This window comes from Podarcis gaigeae (genome assembly GCF_964106915.1).
Source record: "Podarcis gaigeae genome assembly, chromosome: 11".
Taxonomy (NCBI): Eukaryota; Metazoa; Chordata; class Lepidosauria; order Squamata; family Lacertidae; genus Podarcis; species Podarcis gaigeae.
In genome coordinates this window covers 48,891,576-48,911,712 of record NC_139687.1, presented here as the reverse complement: position 1 = coordinate 48,911,712, position 20,137 = coordinate 48,891,576, and the positions used below count along the sequence as shown (strand labels likewise).

General features: G+C 42.0%; 1 long non-coding RNA gene across 3 annotated transcripts in view; it reads right to left on the bottom strand.

Annotated features, from left to right (window-relative positions):
• LOC310827218 overlaps window positions 1–20,137 on the bottom strand; it is a 52,644-nt gene that overhangs the window by 29,190 nt on the left and 3,317 nt on the right. Inside the window, exons 2-3 of one of the 3 annotated variants that reach the window (XR_014556224.1) lie at window positions 17,408–17,501; window positions 10,076–11,045 (exon numbers count right to left, since the gene is read on the bottom strand). This is a non-coding gene — a long non-coding RNA (uncharacterized lncRNA). Of the gene's footprint in view, window positions 1–10,075; window positions 11,046–15,558; window positions 15,735–17,407; window positions 17,502–20,137 lie in introns of those variants that run through there. The other 2 variants (XR_014556225.1, XR_014556223.1) reach the window with 2 other exon arrangements.

Below are 20,137 nucleotides of genomic sequence, written 5' to 3'. Positions count from 1 at the left end.
AGCAAAGTTCTTAACCTGAAGCACTATTTCTGCGTTAGCGGAGTCTGTAACCCGAGGTACCACTGTACCTGGAAAACTGATGGATGCCATCTTGAATTCCATGGAAGAAAGGTGGGATATTAATGTACTAAGCCAACTGAGTAATATTTCTTTCCAATAGCACCATAGAGACTCTAGGGTGCTACTGGAAGGAAATTTTTTATTTTGTTTCGACTATGGCAGACCAAAACGGCTACCTACCTGTGACTATGAGTAATATTTGAGAGTTGTAAGCCTAAACTCTTTACAAAAATGAACCATCTTCCTACCATGTTTTGTGACGGCTAGTCCTATAGTTCTGGAGATATTACTAGCTTTATTGAGATATTATAGTCCCATTGGAACTATGGAACTCCACAATAAACATACAGACTTGGAAGTGTCTCCTATTGATTCTCGTGGCTCTTGCTGCCAACCCAAATGTACTTTGGATCGAAGCCTTAATGATTCAAGTGCTACCTGTGTCTGCACTAATGATACCTTTCCACTGCCCAGGCCTCAGATGCGGCGGCAACTAAGACAGGATTGCCTTGTGGTCGTCTGCTAATAAGGAAAGGAAATGCGAGTAATGTGGAATCCTGCTCCCATAAAATATTCTGCCCAGTTTTATAAATCCAGGAAGTTTGGCTACTTCAAGTAAGTTTTGGAGAAGCACCAGTCAGGCTTTGAATGCCCAAAGTGAACCCAGAGTCCAGACTGTGGTGTGTGCAACTTGTTATAACTTGCTTTCTGTCACTTCCTGCACTTTGACATTCCCCCACCCCAAGCTTTGAAATCCATTTCTGACTCTGCCACAAGGAAGGAAGTAAAGCCATTTATTGCTTCTCTGCAGCTATTTCTACTGAACAAATAATGTTGCCACCCGGTTGGTGTTTTTTCTCTCTCTCTTTTAATTAAGCATGGTCTTTTCTGGGTTGGAGCCTTTTATTCTTTATCTCCACTGCCATTTATTTAGGTCCTTGCTCCATTCCTGTTTCAACCTCTGTGGGTTCAATATATTCCTACCTCTTATTATGTATTACATTTCATTCCTATCCTGCTCCATGGCAGAGATTCTGAGCAATATGCAATTTTTTTTACAATATTACATGTTATTAAAAAATAACTAAAGACTGGGACTTTCCTATTCACAGTGTTCTTTTTGGGAGGGTGTGCCATCTCTTCCACAGGGCTGACTCAAGATATCTCACTGCCTGAAGTGAAGCTGCCTGCATCCCCATTTCATATATTGAATGAGAGTTGCATACCCCTCAATTGTCCCAATTTGAGTGGGGCATCCTGGAATCACAGAAGCTATCCCAGCTTCTCAGTGGATCCTGGAAAGCCGTGGTTTTCTCATCCGCTTGCTCATCCCAAGCACCAGACCAAAAGACACTCATTTCTTCGTTTTATGCTCTCATGCAACCCTCATGCTAGCTCCCGCAAGAGCTTGGGACCAAAAAACGAGCAACCCAGTTTTGATCACTGGAATGTTGGAGGGTATTTGTTACTTCGACACTGATGACTGGTGGGGAACATCTGCTACACCTGAGGGTAGCAGGTTAGTTTAGGGGGCACAGGTGCGCGACACACACAATTCTGCCCTCCAACAGAGGTGGAATGATCAGGAAGCTGTTGCCACTCCCCCCACCTAGCTTCCACTCCCTCACTGGCTACCTCACTCTGCCAAATGGTAGGGCCAGTCCTTCCCCAGATGTATTTTTCATCTGGCTAGTGGCTGTTACTATTGCGTTTGCTTTTGCTCCTGCAACCAAAGAGTAGAGGCCAATGCTGCAGAGGAGAATCAAGGTCCCAGTCCCTATTTGTCCTTTGGACAATGGCTGGCTGGGCCAAGCTGACCTCCCCTCACTAATGATATCCACCCACCCCCATGACTCTGTAAAGTAGGCTAGGGGCAACAGGAAGAAGATATTTGCCTAGAGCTCTGCAGTAAGCATAATAGGTTGGCTGAGCTTTCAACCTGAGTTGCATAGAATAGGCTTACATGAGTACATTATTCTGCAATAACAATCCCTGAACAAACTTCATTGCATATTATATTCAAGGAAAGAACAAGGAGTTAAGAGTGAGTCAGCAACCCTGGCAAAATTAGGGTGATTAATTCTATAAGCAACAGAAAAGTTGGCACTCAGGAGAGTTTAAGCTCCAGAGAGGAGTACAGCAACCTATGTGTAACAGCCATATGTCTTCTGTATACATAGAAATGAAAGGGAGTTTTTGGAGCTAGCTAACAGAAGTGGTTTAGGGCTTCAGGCGAACTGCTGTGGCTTTAGCACTGATGCTTCTTTGGAGCTAGACCTACCTGCACGTATGCCTGCCTACTTTCTAAGGATGGCTGAGTATGTCAATTTTGGTTTCTCTCTGGTTTCTCATTTTCCCATTATTAAGTTTAGTTTGTGATGTTTCTATATCAGTGAGCATTTTTAAAATAAGCCTTCAAGAAAATTTGTCAGCGAATTTCTCCTAAAATTGCACATGTTTATATTGCAATTTTTTATAATATGCATATTTTCCCAATATGATGCATTTTAAATGTTATTTTCAACAATATATGCATTTCTATAAACACTTTAGTATATGTAGTTTTGTACTCATTAACCTCCGCTGCCTTGTGGGATAGCTTTGAGAGAAGAAAAGGCTAAGAAGTAACCCTACACAAATTCAGAGTGGAGACCCCAAGATGGTTGGGGCAACTCCTGCAACCAAGCTGGTGCCAAATGTATTGTTCTGCTTTTCTTTGGACTACATCAGTAAGGCAGAGAGGCGAGTCTGCCATCTGGGCAGCCCAGGATCACCATACACACTGCCCAGGCTTTCACCCCAGAGAAGTCACTTTGGTGTTGCTGATGTAGTACTTTGACTTTACCCCCCAGAGGCATACTCCACTGTCTCTCAAAACAGAAGGATGAGACCAACAACTTCGCTGGGGAACTACACTGCAAAATTCAGAGAAGTATGGCTGTGTTTCAATTCACATATTGTTTTCGAAGATGCAGATTAGGTTCACCTTTAAATATGAACTGAACTGAATTTCTCTCCATTCTCTACTGTGTTCTACTTATATCTTTAAGGCTACTGATGCGAATGGGGTTAAGTACATTTAATGTTGTGCTCCATTGTGGCTAGGGCTCACTGAAAAATGCCCCCCCCCTTCTCCATGCAACAGTTTGGTGGGGCAGGGAGCCTTAACAAGGAAATTACCAGATAATTTATCCAAATACTATTTTCTGAGACATTGTGGCTCAGCCCTGATAGTGGCCTGTAATTACCAATATCTGTTTACTTCTTAGTGATTAAAATAATCTATTTCTCACTTTTATTCACTTAAGTGTAGTTGAGGTGACATACAATAACTACAGTACACAAAATACAAAATCATAAATGGGGCTAAGTCAGTTCTTGGTATGAGCTTTCGTGTGCATGCACACTTCTTCAGATACCTTGGTATCTGAAGAAGTGTGCATGCACACGAAAGCTCATACCAAGAACTGACTTAGTTGGTCTTTAAGGTGCTACTGGAAGGAATTTTTTTGTTTTGACTATGGCAGACCAACACGGCTACCTATCTGTAACTGGATAAATGGGGCTGTAATCTTAACCCCACTTATTTGGGAATAACTCACACTGAATTCAGTGGGATTTACTTTTGAGTAGACATATTAGACTTGCAGCCTGTGTCCAGTGCTCTCTCCAAAGAAAAGTGACCCTGAAAAGCATTTCTCACTGCTTGGGGAAGCATACAAAACAATGCATTCATTGAGAACTTTTACTTAATATATATGCTAAATCCAAAACAGTGTTACTGATCTCTACTCTGGGAATCCCAACCCTGACCCTTCTGGATGAGCCAAAAGTCAAACACTTTTAACAGGGCTTCTTCTCACATCTCTCTGTTTTCTGACACATTTCTAAGCCATGCCTTGGCCAGTCTGCATTCTGGTGTTAGGTATGGAGACAGATATGAATGTCAGCAATGCCTGGAATTTTCAGACATTCCTATGCTAATTTTCCGCCCACTCTGCTGAGCCACATTGTCCACCTGGGAGTTACTGGTAAATGCTGTGCTGTGCTATAAACATGTGCTGCATATACTGTATGGTGGTAGGCTTCAAAGACATCTGAACAAGAGCAGAAAAGAAAAGCCGCCACACTGTTGTTGACATGTTGGGCTTAGAAAACATGAACAGGATGAAAAAACGACTAAAGATGACACTGAAATCAACTAGTGAAAGTAATAAAGGTAAAGGTAAAGGTACCCTCGACCGTTAGGTCCAGCTGCGGACGACTCTGGGGTTGCGGCGCTCATCTCGTTCTATAGGCTGAGGGAGCCTGTGTTTGTCTGCAGACAGCTTCCGGGTCATGTGGCCAGCATGACTAAACCGCTTTTGGCGAACCAGAGCAGCGCATGGAAACGCCGTTTACCTTCCCACCAGAGCGGTACCTATTTATCTACTTGCACTTTGACATGCTTTTGAACTGCTAGGTTGGTAGGAGCAGGGACTGAGCAACAGGAGCTCACCCCATCGCGGGGATTCGAACAGCCAACCTTCTGATCGGCAAGCCCTAGGCTCTGTGGTTTAGACCACAGCGCCACCCGCATCCTAGTGAAAGAATAGAGCCTGCATAATTGTTGCCAGCAGCCAGCCTAATTTCTCCCTGTTTTTTTGGCCCCTTGTAAATTCCAGCTTTGCCAATGTGGACCTTTTAGTTGTGAATTTGTAATATAATACTTTGGCATTCTCACCTTCTCCTTATAATTGCCTAGTGTGCTGGTCCTGGGGGTAAGGTACCGTGGGCGTAAGCAGAGTCCACACGAAGAGGGGCGAGGTCCGAGGAGGAGAGCCGGGCGGGGAACAGGAATGCTGGAACAGGAGGCCGAGCAGGGAACAGGAGCACCGGATGGTCAGGAACAGGAGGCCGAGCAGGGATCAGGAACACAGGAAGGTCCGAAGCCAACAACGACATTGCTCCCGCAACCTGGGACCGGGCTGACTAGGCTTTTATCCTCTTCTAAGGCCAGGGGCGGTCCCGGCCACCAGGAGCCCCGCCTCCTCTGGCCTTAAGGCGAGCACTCCTCCTGGGAGCAACCAGTTCCCTTCGCCTCTCTGCCCTAAGCCTCTGCAGATCAGGAGAGGCCGAAGGGTTACTGGACCCTGGAGGAGGCTCACCTGACGCCACTGAGTCCTCAAGCACCTCTGGGGCCAGAAGGGTTTCACCTGGGGCCAGCTCCTGGTGCTCTGCCACAGGTGCAGGCTCTTCAGCATCTAGGCCTTGCCCGAGTTCAGCCGGCCCTGGAGGCGGGGACTCCTGTGCAGGCTGGGATTCCTCTGGTACATCCTCTGAATCGGAATCCCAGGCCATCACACCTAGTCTGAGTACTGTGCTAACAGCATAGGTCACACAAGACATAATTCAGGGTCTGAACCATGTAAATGTAATCGCTCGTAGTTTCCTCACTCACTGTCTCCAGGCTTGGCACAGAGTCTTACATGTTTCTTTGTCCCATTCTGGTAGACATCCCCATCACATTCACTCAGGTCCATCGTTCTTCAAACCTATTACCTACTTGGTTCCATTACTTCAATCAACAGACCGATTCTTGGCCTTGTCAATGTTCCAATGATTCTTGGCCTTGACAACTTGCTAAGTCTTAACCTGTCCATACTACCTACATCTCAACACAGCTCCTCCACTCTCTACATCCTGTCTTTGCCTAGCCAAACTGGCTGTTCACTTCTGTCAAAGAAGATGGCCCGTTTGTGAACATTCTGTTATTTGGAGCTTCAGTCTTCCAGCAGTTGGCATGGCATCATGTCATCACAGCTGCTTCCTTGCAGAGTCTGTACCATGGCCATCTTCACTACAAACCTCCTTAGCATATTACAATATGCATTTCTGCATCTAAGAAGACTTTTACTATATTTCTGTCACAATCTTTCTCTGCTTAAATATAACCAGTTGCTTACATGGCAGCTAGATGGCACCAGTTGCTATAATACTTTCTTTTTAATTTTTGTTTTAATCAGTGCTTGTTTGGAGAGCTTTCCTGCTCATCTTTCTCAGCTATTCCTTTCGCCCAAGGCAATAGCTTTAGAATGAAATGAAGACCATGAGTTTGAGATTATTACTCAGAAACTTAAAGGAAATTTGTTTTCTTATCAGTTTATCACTGATGCAGGATGAATTATAATTGAAAAAGAAAAGTGAAAGACTATCGTCATTTTGTTTTTAAAAATGAACATTTCCAGCTGTGGTATCTGTCATGGCTTGACTGTTCCAGCTTCAACAGATGGTGAATAAAAACCTATAAACATATTTTAATAACTCATTTTATAGTATTTTATGAAGCAATCTTATACTCCTTGGAAAGGGCGGTGGAGGGGCTGTGAGATGCCATGGGGCTCCCTTTCTGTGGTCAGAGGCCTCATCAACAGAGCTGTAGAATTTTTATGTTGTGAACTGCCCTGTGAACATCTATTGATGGCGGTGGTATAAAAATGTATTTAATAATGATGATGATGATAATGTAAAGAATAAGAGTTCTCATTACTCTTCTGCCACTGGAGCTGCCACGGTGATAGGGGCTGAAAAAGGGAGATGGTGGGGATATGGTCGGATCATAGAATTTTAATGTTGGAAGGGACCCCAAGGGACACCATTCAACCCCCTGCAATGCAGGAATATCAACTAAAGCATCTATGTATGGCAAGTGGCCATCCAACCTCTGCTTAAATACCTCCAGGGAAGGAGAGTCCACAGCCTCCCAAGGGTGGATCACATGGATCTTGGATTGGAAGGATCCAAAGCCCTCCTGTTCCCATCATAAGCTCTCACACCAACTGGAAAAAATATATTCTTGGAGCTGGCATGGTTAATTTCCCCCTCATTGAAGTTGATGGGAGGAAAATTAGGAAGCACCCAACCCCTGCAGGAAAAAAGGAATAAGTTGCTGCTATCTTTTTATCGTGGCTGGCGCAAGCTGTCAGCGATTAGAAATTGATGGTTTCTCTGCCAAGGAACAACCTCCCCTCCGTTCTCATTAAGATTGCTCTGTCCTTGTATCTTCTAGCTAAGTGTTTTGGTATGTTGGTTGCAACAGTGGCTAATAAAATCACTCAAACAAAGAAGCAAGCAAACAAATAAATGTTGCAGTTATGGTTCAGGGGATATCTTTCTTTTAAACATACCAGTTCCAAATACAAGGGGTGATATTTGAACCATGTTTTACTCAGGGAAGATGCATTGAAACTAACAGTCTCTACTCTGAGTAAAACTTATATCACTCCATATAATTATGAAAGAGTTTTCTGGGTGTAGCTGCAGGGGAGGGGCATAACTTCTGATTATGTAGATGAATTTGAAAGTGTTTGGTTGATGGCTGGTGACATTCCAGATCAAGGCTTTCTCTACGTTCTCCTAGCCTCTCCTCACCATTAGAATAAATTGTGCAGAATAAACAAATGATGTCCATTTTTTTCCAGTTTCTGCAGGTGGCAGACTTCAGCTTTGCTTAAGATTGAAGTTGCCGGATATTTCTTTGCCCTTTACACAGAGTGTGTAGCCCTGACTGTAGACATCTGTCAACAAAAGCAACCACCAAGCTGGGCCTCCTAGCTGAGCACATGTTATTTATTTATTACTTTTGTGTTTCCACACCACGTTCCTCCAATAAGTTCAGGGTGGCATTTGAGCCTGATGAATGTGAAGTAGCTTCAGCTGAGAGAGAGAAACCCAGTGATTTGCCCAAGGCCACCCAGTGAGCTTCTTAGCTGCGTTTCCAGGTCCAAGCTCAACACTTAACCATCACACCACACTAGAAGAAGCTAGATCCACAATTAATTTTTAATTGGCCTCTTCAGCATCTGGTGACATCACACGAAAAATTTAAACATAAGCAAAACCCACAGAGAAGAACAATAGTTTTAGGAATGTGAAGAGGCATTCTCTTGTTTACGAAGAGATGTTTTCCGTTTCTAAAGCTCCTCTACCTGACTTTTCTTTTCACCTAGTTTGTAACAAATGGAGCAGAACATCCCTTCCTGAACACTTCAGGAGCAAAAACAAATGGGCCAACTTGAAAAAGTCAGAAAGAAAGGTGGTTATTCAGCCCTGACTACCTCTCAAGAGAGCCCAGGAGACACACAGTAAAGCTGTACAGCTAGCTGCACAGAGCACAGCTCCGGAGCTCAAGCATGAAATTGCACCCTCCAGTTGCCAAGCCTCATTTACTTTTCTCTTTGGTTTCCAGCAAGGGTTTCTCTGAGTAACCAACCACTATACTGCTTCAGCAAAAAGAGGGAGAGAAAGAAAGGGGTGGTAGAAGCAGTGAATTTACTCACTTATAAGTTGATGCACAATCTAGTTGAGGGATTGGGACCCTCTGGCTCTCCAGATGACTCACAGCCCTGACCATTGGCCTGATAGGAGCTGGAGTCCAGCAACATCTGCAGGGCCACAGGGTCCCCATCCCTCATCTAATTAATACTAAAGTGGTTCGCTGGAAGCTATTTAGTGCCTGGTGAAACAGGGTAGCCATGGGTGGAATCCAGCACACCACTTCTCAATCACACCTCCAACTTCTTTCATTGGCCAACAGGCAGAAATGTCCAGGCTGCAATTAGAAGGATATCTCCCCAAAACTCTGAGCTTTCATTTAAAAACTAAACTAAACTAGGGCTAGAGTTTAGTTTAGTTTTTAAATGAAAGCTCAGAGTCACTTCTGAAAAACTAAAAAAATTCCTTCCAGTAGCACCTTAAAGACCAACTAAGTCAGTTCTTGGTATAAGCTTTTGTGTGCATGCACACTTCTTCAGATACACTGAAACAGAAGTTTCCAGACCCTTCTATATAGTGAGAAGGTGGGGAGGGGTATTACTCAGAAGGGTGGTGGGAATGGGTGATTGGCAGATAGCTGTGATGAGCCTGTTGACGACTCTTAACGACTGCAATAGGTCTTACAGGAAGAAGCAAGGGGTGAAAAGGTGAAAAATGGCTTTGTCATGTATAATGAGATAAGAATCCAAGGTCTTTGTTCAGACCAGGTTTCTCCATGGTTTTAAGTTTGGTGATAAGTTGTAATTCAGCAGCTTCTCTTTCCAGTCTATTTCTGAAATTCCTTTGTAGTAAAACAGCTACTTTGAGATCTTGTATAGAATGTCCTGGGAGATTGAAGTGTTCTCCTACTGGTTTCTCTGTCTTGTGATTCCTGATGTCCGATTTATGTCCGTTTATTCTTTGGCGTAAGGTCTGGCCTGTTTGTCCAATACAGAGAGCTGAAGGACACTGTTGGCATTTGATGGCATACACAATGTTAGACGATGAGCAATTAAATAGTCCCGAGATGGTATGTGTGATGTTGTTGGGGCCAGTAATGGTGTTGTCCAGGTGTATGTGGCAGCAAAGTTGGCATCTGGGTTTATTGCAGGCTCTGGTGCCAGTGTCCGTGTTAGGTCTGGTTGTAGTATTATTGTGGGTTAGGAGTTGTTTAAGACTGGGTGGCTGTCTGTAGACAATGAAAGGTCTTCCTCCCAGAGCTTGAGAAAGAGAACTGTCATTGTCCAGGAGAGGTTGTAGATCTCTGATGATGCGTTGTACTGTTTTAACTTGGGAGCTGTATGTGATGACTAGAGGTGTTCTGTTATTTTCTTTTTTGGGTCTGTCTTGCAGCAAGTTCTCTCTGGGTATCAGTCTGGGTCTGTTGATCTGTTGTCTAACTTCATCTGTTGGGTATTTTAGTTCTAAAAAGGTTTGCTGTAGATCTCTTAGGTGAGAGTCTCTGTCTGTAGAATTGGAACAGATGCGGCTGTAACGTAGCGCCTGGCTATATACAATGGACTGTTTGGTATGTTTGGGATGGTAGCTAGAGGCATGTAGATATGTTTGTCGGTCAGTTGGTTTACGGTATAAGGTGGTGTCTATGTGCCCATCCTGTATTTTTATAGTAGTGTCCAAAAAATGTATTTCTTGCATAGATTGATTCATAGTTAGGTTGATTGTGGGGTGAAAATAATTGAATTTCTGGTGGAAGGTGTTCTGAAAAACTGTTCCAGATGCCCACTGAAATGGCATGGGAGGGGGCATGGAGGCTTCTTAGGGAGGGTCAATTCTCCAAAATCAGAGAAGCACCTTTTGTGAATTGCTTTTCAGGGGACTGGAGTGTGGAGGAAGCAGCAAGCAAGTTCTATTATGTCAGCTTCTTTCAGCTCATCATTGTCGGAATCCAATTCAAAGAAAATCATAAATATTTTTTAAAAAATCACTACTATAAAAACTACCAATATTTGAAATCCAGCCTAAATAAGAGACTTACAATGTTTTCTTTCATCCTGATGATGGTGCACAGCAGTGCCACAACCAAGAATGCCCCATGTTGTGTACCAAACAGATTTTACTTCACCAAAGAAGGGCCTTGAACAGAGCCTCACTGTACAAGAAATTGAAAACTTGAAAACAAGTACATTTAAGACTTAGAAATTAAGTTGCATACTTCGCATTGTCTCCTTTTAAACAAAAACAAGTTGCATGGGCATGCAACCTCTTTTGTGTGTAAAGTACTTTAATTTGGAAATTTTAAGGGTTTAATGCTGTCCGTTATGGAAAAGAAAACAATTAATATTGCGGAGGTGGCATGGAATGCTTATTTCTCACACATTCGCCAAGTTGGTTAATCACTGTGTTATGCAAGGAATTTCTGTATCCTAACCAAAACAAGCCAGGGATTCTCTTTAGCCGCATCATAAAATTGTTATGACGTCTCTCGGAGTAGAAAAAGGATACACACATATACACAGTCTTTGTCCGTAAAAGATTCCTGTCTCTCATTTGGGGTTTTTTTATGTTATTGGCAAATGCGGCTGGAGCAGTGAAACAAAAGCAAATACTGTCTTTGTATTTTCAACACAGACAAAGGGTGGATTCTTCCATTTTGAAACATGTCACAACAGGCTACTTTGAGTTGTACTTGAACCTTGACCAAGGCTTTTGTTGCTTCCATTCAGTGGTTGAAACTAGCAGACAAAAATGGTAGTGATTATTTAAAATAAGGGGGCAGTGGTGGAAGAAACTTGGGTCTTGTTCTGTTGTGTTTCCTTCCCTTCAAAACTCAGATTGGTCCCATTTAGTTGGATTCTAGCAATCTGAATCGTCAAAATCCTAGAGCAATTGCTCCATCTGATGTTTGTTTAGAGAACATGGGGGGGGGGGAGCAAAAAGTGCATGTGGGGATGTATTCACATGAAATATTCAGTGAAACTGACAAGGCAAAATAATCTCATTTAAAAATTGTGATCTCCACCTAGAATAATCTTAAATAGCTAGGCTAAGAAAGAAATACAGCTGTGTCTGGCCCAAGACAAGTCAGGGCACATAGTAGTATCCGGATACCCTAGGCCAGCCATGTTATTTTGGTACCCGAGACAGAAAATCTCCCCCTGCCTAACAGAAAAAATACAACACAATCAGTTTAAAAATACAATAATAAGTTTCAAGGTCTAAGTCCTTTCAAGGTGTCCAAAATCAGCTGCCCATTCTGCTGAAAACCTTCTATGCCGCAAAGCTTATGCAGGCAATTAAGGTAAGTATCTTTCTGTTAAAGTTAGTTGATCTCTGATTTTAATTTTTTTACATGATTGCTGTAAACCACTTTGTTTGTTTGTTTAAAAAATAGTAGTATACACATTTTTAATAAACAATTAAAAAAGACATAGTGAGTTTGGTACAGCGTAAGAAAAAAAGTTATCTGCCCCTGCTGAGGTAAGGTCACACTGCACCCACAAATTTAGATGTTTAATGTGATACATTCCCTGCCTTTCTGTTTGACTTGAGAGCTATAAACACAACAATAATTTCCTTTAAGAAATGCTATGGCAATGTTACATGTAAAGCATTTGATTTTTCATACTCTTGAGGTTTATGTAGCCATAAATCGAAAGGCTGTTGCATGAAAAGTTTGTCTATTGTGATGCCATCTCCTTTTTTTCAGATTACATTAAGATTTATGAGTAAAGCAACTGCAAAAAAGACCTTTAAACTAGTGTCTCATCAAAATAATTAGATTTATTGTTCATGAATGACACTGAACTGGTGTTCGATTTAAAACAAACTCCTGTTACCCTTTCCACAGATATATGTTCTATTATTCATGGGCCTGGTCTGACTCTTCAAATCTATTTATCATTTATTTTAAAAATTGGACACTGCCGTTTCTTTTAACTCTTCATAGTCTCTTGACATATGTGGACACTTTATATCAGCACATCAATTAGGTAAACCTAATTTCTTCCAGACAATGCAAAGCAAATAAGACTTGGTGTAGCTGCAAACTTTTGTTCTGCATCAATTTATCATGATTTGTGGTGTTCAGATAATGATCTGAACAAGTCTGCATCCTGCACTGTAAGGAATGTGTCTCCTGTATATTTCAGTAAACAGTATGATACTCTTTAGTCCTATTCAATATGATATCAAGGAAGATATGTTCTGCTTTCAGACAGTTGCAATAGTTAATTAGAAGCTTTGTGCTACTATATTGTTGCCTGCTAGATAGATAGATAGATAGATAGATAGATAGATAGATAGATAAATTTATTGTCATTGTCCGTATATACACAGTATACACAACAACGAAAATCAAACACCCAAGACCGGATTCACATACACATTCAAGCACGTATTGCTTGAACAAACTCTTTAAAAATCCTCATTATTTCTCTCTGAGTTATATCATACCTGTACTAGAAAATATTGACACTTAGTGGCTGAGAGAAAAGTGTCTGCGTGGTGAGGGCAAAGACATGCATAGACCAGGATTTTAAAAAGAAGACATTTTGAACATTGGGTAGATCCTCCCACTTTTGTTGTGGTTTCCGGTGGCATGCAGGCATATTATGTGCTCCATGAGCAGCAATGTGTTTGAAAACACCAACCCCAAACCAAAACACCATTCAGAACAGTGCTGCCTTGCAAATATAAGGGGCTGCGATGTGGATCCAGTCTTAGTTCTCTGAGAGAACTTACATTTAAAGAAATAGATGGTTGGAGGGGGTTTGGAATTACATTTACAAAACTGGATTTGCTGGAGATTTACTAAGCTTCAATAAGCTGGTGGTGGGGAAAGTCTAAAGAAGGGATAAGCAGATTTAGTGAGTGCACTAAAAGGAAACAGTACTTCCTCGAAGTGATTCTCAGTACTGTTTTGAAGCTGTTTACTTCCTATTTTGATACCTACAGCAACAAGTGTCCAGGCTAGTCTCTGATTGGCCTTGGGCTCTGTTTTGTTTATACCAGCTTCCCATCAGGAAGCAATCATGATAAACTTTGTGACTCTGTGCTGGATGGTTTTTCCACACTGTGTTATTGCTTTTAACTGATAATGATGGGAACACGGTGCTCTATTCTTGTACTGATTTATTAGGAAGGCTAGGCTGAGCTACCTTTTTGTCCTGCAATGTAAGTGTTTTTTTCCGCTAGAAGAATAAGATACAGAAAAACACTAAACATTTTGCAGCTGGAAGCTGTCTCGTGATCAATGTGCCCTCCTGCTTGAAAATGCTGCTATGCCTGAGGTTCTTTTTCCTCTGAAACACACACCGATAAAATGTGGCATACTGAACAACACAAAAAGTTCAGTCGCTTAAATTTTACACACACAAAACCTAATAAGTACAGCTGCATATATTAACCCCATGGAAACCTGCTGGAGAACATTGCCAAATTATCATTATACAACATCCCTACTTGCAACCCCTGAATCTGCCCTCCCTTTACTTGCCATGTGGTGGTGGCAGCTGGTAAATGCGTAAGCCCAGTTCCTCCCTATCTCCTCAGCTGTTTCCTAGTATTGGCAGCTAAATATGCTGCTCAATGGACCAAAGTTGTGAGTTTTCTGCCCTACTGACAATCAGTGTCCCCAGAATATCTCAATATGTTGGGGCATGACTCAAATTAAAGACAATTTTGGAACAATGTCTGGCTACATTGCTTGTTTTCAAGCTTCTTTAACAGGCCAGTGGTAGAATCAGAAGCCTTAAAAAAATGTCATCATGCACCCAATTGAGCAGAATTGGTTGTAGCAACAGTGGTAAATTTTAAGGAGAGAGGTCTGGTGCAGATGTAACTTACTGTGACGTTAGATTGTGCTTTGTGGAAACAGACTTTTTACTGCTGCTGTGAGTCACTGTGGAGGAAACAGCTGTGGAACACCTGATCTAACAAGCAAAATTTCAAAGATGCTGAACCACCTGACTGTGGAATAAAGACTGATTGTACAAAAACTGTTGGCGAACCCTTGCATTCCCCAAAAGAGTAATTCAGTGGTGTTAAATGTTTCTAGTACTTTAAGACAATGGGGTTTTTGGTGTACCTGTGTGTGTTATCTGAAAGGAGCTTTTTGATTTGCTAGATTATATTTATGTCCTAATTTGGAATCTTTCAAACACCCTTGGGTTTTAAGAGCCTGGAAAAAACCGCAGTGACTATATTTGGTCCATGATTTGTTACTTTATTAAAGCATTCATTGGTGATTTACAGGAAATTATGTCACCTTGCTCATAGTTGCCCTTAGAGAATCAAGACTCTAAGGACCTGAATGTGCTTTTAAGCACACCATCAGATGTGCTGAAGCAGCTATTAGAAGTCAGTGGAGGCTAGAAGAGTCACTCAGGGCAGGGAGCGAATTCTGCCTCCTAAACACCTTGGCTTTTGGGGAGGTGTTATGGGGGTGTCCAGCTGCTGTGCTGCTGGCTATATAAGAAGAGTTAGGGCCTTTAAACAGATGATATTTACTTTCCAATCAATAATTTTTCAGTTGTTTCACAGGCCCCTCTAGTAATTCTTCCACCGGTCTTGTGCTCACTCTCCAGTCCCTGCTGCTGCCCTCTTCCGGGTCTCCCACATCTGCCTCATCCTGACAACTCAGCATAGGGCATTCTTCACCCTTGCTGTCAGTCCCCGCTCCTCAAGCAAGCCTTTTCCGATTAATCCTCGCCCTCAGTGCCAGTCTCACTTTTTCTTTTCTTTTCTTTTTCAGGGGAAAGCGCGAACGCAGTCCCCCACTGCCACAAATTATGCAGTCATGTTTCCCGCATTTGGGGAAATCGCAGGGGTCAGCATACCCGCAGTGCAATGGATGAGCCTCACCCTGGGAAAACCTCTTCCATGATCAAGGTGTCTCCCCTGCCAGGTAAGTATCAGTGCCAGTCTCCTTCTCCTGTGAGGCATCCCAGCATCCCCTGCCTGCTCTGGCACCCTCTGCTGTGCCCTCTGTGTTTGGCTGATCCATGACACAACTCTACCAGTTCTATGATTCTATGAAATGTGGTTACAGTGGTACCTCGGGTTACATACGCTTCAGGTTACAGACTCCGCTAACCCAGAAATAGTGCTTCAGGTTAAGAACTTTGCTCACGCGGCGCGGCAGCAGCAGGAGGCTCCATTAGCTAAAGTGGTGCTTCAGGTTAAGAACAGTTTCAGGGTTAAGAACGGACCTCCGGAATGAATTAAGTACTTAACCTGAGGTACCACTGTAATTAACTTTATTTGAATTTGCTGGTATGTGACAAAATCCCACCTTGAAAATGACAACTGTCTGGAAACACCCTTGGCTTTCAGATTTTAAAGCAGTGGCAACTTGAAGTCTGACTGGGTGGTAAAACAATCGATGGCAGCTTTGCCACTCACTCATCCATTCCATGCACCATCTAAAAAACCAACACCACAGTTGTTATCAGGCTGACTGTGGCAGATGAGAATGTGCTTTTAGTGGATGTCTGAAGGCAACTTGGATGCTTACATACCCATAAGGAAAAATGGAATCCCTTACCACTGAAAAATATTTGATCATGTTGTTTGGGCTAAAATGACCACCCAGATATTGCTGCAGACCCACAAAAAGCCAGATTAGACAGATACAGCTAGTATTATGTCGTAAAACTGCCAGATTTGGATTCTGGTGGACCACAAAAGCATTCCACACAAACCAACCAATATTCAGCTTCTTTTAAGTCTGACTGTTTCAAAGCTATTCAGGATATGAAGCCATAAAGGATAACCAGCACTATGTAAATAAAGACGTGTGTGGTCATTGTATTTAGAGGTACTTTCAAACATCAGATAATCGGCCTCAGCACAAGAGCCTGGGTTTATTTGATGTATTTATTTATTTGCATTTATATCCTGCCCTATTCTGAAGGCTCAGGGTGGTTGCAAGCAACTATAAAAGATTAGGATAAAAATAACATTCTAAATGTATAGCCCATAACATTGCAAAAATGTTAAAATTCTGGCAAAATAAATAAATCCCTTAGCAACAGCATAACCCTGGAAACAAAACAATTTGCCCTGGCAAAGAGGTCTTGTGATAGGTATGGGGAACCTGTGGCCTTCCATATATTGTTAGACGCTCCAGCCACCATGGTCAGAGAAAATGCAAACTGTAGTCCAACAACATCTGGAAGGCCATAGGTTCCACAACTCTGCCTTACAGCAATGATCAAGTCCCTCAGGCTTGGACTTTAGTAGGTCTCCAAGGGAAGCTCTTCTACAGATATCCCTGCCCCAGAGCTTAGACAGTTGGTCACCAGGAAGAATGCCATGTTAGTGGTGGCAATCCATCTGTGCAACCTGTCCCAGGCAGATCCATAAGGCCCCAACATTGTTATCTTTTAGGCACCAGGTTTAAGAGAGCTTTAAATTCTCTAAGGATGACTGTGGTTGACCTGTGGTTCAGCAACTTTTATCTAAATGGATTTTTACAGGACTTTATTCATTTGTTTATTTAAGGAATTTAGACCCTGCTTTTCACTATGTTCCTTAGAATGGTTTAGCAGTCAATCTCCTCTTACTCAATACTTCAGCCCAAACAGGCTTCCCAATGAAGACAATTTTCGTCTGGCAGGCTTTTTATTAACACCAGTATTTTAAGCTAAATTTTGATGTTTAAATTATCTGCTATACTGCCCTTTTTAAAATTTAATTGTATATTTATTGAAGATTGGCTAATTTATTGTGTTGAGTTTTTCCCGTTTTTTCCTAAGGCTACTAGTTTTAGTATTGGAATGGTATTTCATTATACTGTTTCGTTTCAATGTGTTATACATATATTTTTTAAAATGCAGGGGTGCTTTGAAAGGTGGGATAGAAATGCATAAAATAAATAAATAAATCTTGTTAGCTCTGTGAAGTAGATAGATGGGTTACAAATTATACAAAAGAACGAATATATTATTTGATTTAGTGTAAGACAGCTTCCCATGTTCCTGTGAATAATATAGCTCTTCTTTCCTCTGCTAGTTAATAAATACTAGCACTTGGCTTACCACAGGAATGTCTGCTATTTTTACAAGACAGTAAGATTAACTCACACAATCCTTACCAGTATGCCACAAGCAGGTAACAAAAGGAAAGGAGGCACAGCGCAGTCCTAGCAAGCAGATAGTGCCAGATGTCTTACACTGCCAAGCCTCATGCTGTAAGAGAAGAAGAGGAAACCAGAGAAGAACATCAGACAGACTGCGGGTAGAAATAATTCTACATCGAAGCAAGACCAACAGAGTGAAGGAAAATCCCAATATAGGGATGGGTTCACACATGCATGTTCACCATATGATAGTGGTTTCCATTAGCTGATCTGATTTGCTTTACAAAACTTTTGTGGGGGTTAGGCTATATCCTGTCTTTACTGATCATTCATTCTGATTTGTTTGTGGGAATGTTATGCAACAATGAGCATTCATCCTGATTTTCTTATGTGGTGTTTATAATGGGATTGTTCAGTCGGGACCTGAACATGAGAGTTAGGTTGTGGGTGAACATATCAGACGACACAGCGATTCTTAAAACAGCTCTTGTTTATTCACAGGCCAGAACAGAACTGAACTGAAGAGTTCAGCCAGCCTGCTTATATAGAGCTCCACTAGAACGCAACAGTAACCATTTTCTGTAACTATCCAATCACTGAACGTCACTTTCGATCCCTTATTTGCATATGTGGACCTGAACTATCTACAGAATCCCCCTGCTGGCCCAGGGTGAGAACTTCAGTACATAACAATGAGACTTTTAATCTCACGGTCGTGGGTTTGAGCCCCACACTGGGTGCAAGATTCCTGCATTGCAGGGGGTTGGACTAGATGACCGTTGTGGTTCTTTCCAACTCTACAATTCTGATTGTCTGATCTTCCTATTAATTATTCAGTCCATTAATCATTCAGTCATCCCACATTTCCTATGCATTTTCCTGTCACCTTCCTAACAGCAATAAATATTTTTTTAAATAAAACGTGGATTTGTTGTGGTTGGACAACAGCAATCTTTAAACTGTTGTGCAAACCTAAATTTCTGGTATATGACTGATTCCCTCCCCCAAATACTGACAAACTAGTCATAATCAGTATGCAACTTCATATCAAGGTTTGCATGTGTAAATTAGTCATTAGAATCTTCTAGCACCACAGGCACAACTTTCATATCCTCTCATGCTCAATGCTTTACAATGGGGTGGGTGCGGTCAGTGCATACTTTGATCTGCTGTCAATCAAATGCAGAGAAATCATATGAAATAAAAGATTCCATCCCTTGCCCTTTAGTACAACATGGCCGTATCAAGATACATCTAGGGGAAAATGTGATCCAAATGTTTTACAGACTTAATTTCAGATCATGCAAAGAGTCACTTCTTCCTTCATCTTACTCAGACTAAACATTTTAATAACAAGCCACATAAAAATCCAATTACAGATTTTCAGCAAAGGAAGGGCAGTTTACAATGTCATACTCACACCTTATAAAGACACGTATTAGATTTTCTTAGCTTGCTCGCACTGTGGCTCATATATTTATTCAGCCGCAAACAAGCGAACAAATGTTTGTCTTTTTTAAAAAAAAGCTGACAAAAGTGAATGACTTTAAATGTATTTCTCTGTTAGCAGTTTTTGGCATCATTTTATATCTTCTTAATTGGGTGAAGAACATTTGAAAACTTAAGGCAGCTGAGAGAACAGTTTTGCAACTGAAAGAACTGAAGATTAGACAGTAATTCCTGTGCAGCTTGGGGCACAATTTTCTGCAAAAATTAATAATAATAAAAATAATATATATCTCACGTTTCATTGTGTAGGTCTCAAAGCAAATGAACACAAACATCCCCTCCAACATTTCTCTGATGAAAATAGGGATGTCCCATTCCATAGTGATAATTATACTATTTATACCCCATACATCTTACTAGGTTGCTCCAGCCACTCTGGGCAGTTTCCAACATATATAAAAACACAATGAAACATTAAATGTTTAAAAAACCTTCCCTATACAGGATTGTTTTCAGACAGCTCGGGGGTCAGATAACACTATACCCTCCAACATTTCTCCAATGAAAATAGGGACATCCTAAGGAAAAGCAGGACATTCCAGGATCAAAGCAGAAACTGAGATAGCTTCTCTACATCACGGACATCCCTGGAAAATAGGGACACTTAGAGGGTCTGCAGGAACTGTATCGAGCATGCTCAAGAGTGCCCAATAAATGGAATGGAGTTATGATGATGAAAGGGTATGGTGATACTAGTCAGAGTAGGTTAATATTTCAATGGCTCCCATTATGTCCAATATAAAGGTAAAGGTCCAGTCCAGTCGTGGACGACTCTGGGGTTGTGGCGCTCATCTCGCTTTATTGGCCAAGGGAGCCGGCGTGCAGCTTCCGGGTCATGTGGACAGCATGACTAAGCCGCTTCTGGCGAACCAGAGCAGCGCACGGAAACATCGTTTACCTTCCTGCCAGAGCAGTACCTATTTATCTACTTGCACTTTGACGTGCTTTTGAACTGCTAGGTTGGCGGAGCAGGGACTGAGCAATGGGAGCTCACCCTGTTGCGGGGATTCGAACCGCCGACTTTCTGATCGGCAAGCCCTAGGCTCTGTGGTTTAACCCACAGCGCCACTCGCGTCCCTCATGTCCAGTATAAGACAAAGTAAATGGTCTGTATTCAGCATGACCAGGGGGAAAAGGGAAAGCTGCCTTCTCTCAGAAAAACAGAAGCCAACAAGTGTAGAGTTTTAACTGTTCCAACCCCCTCCCAAAGTTATCTCCTTTAAGTACACTTCACTC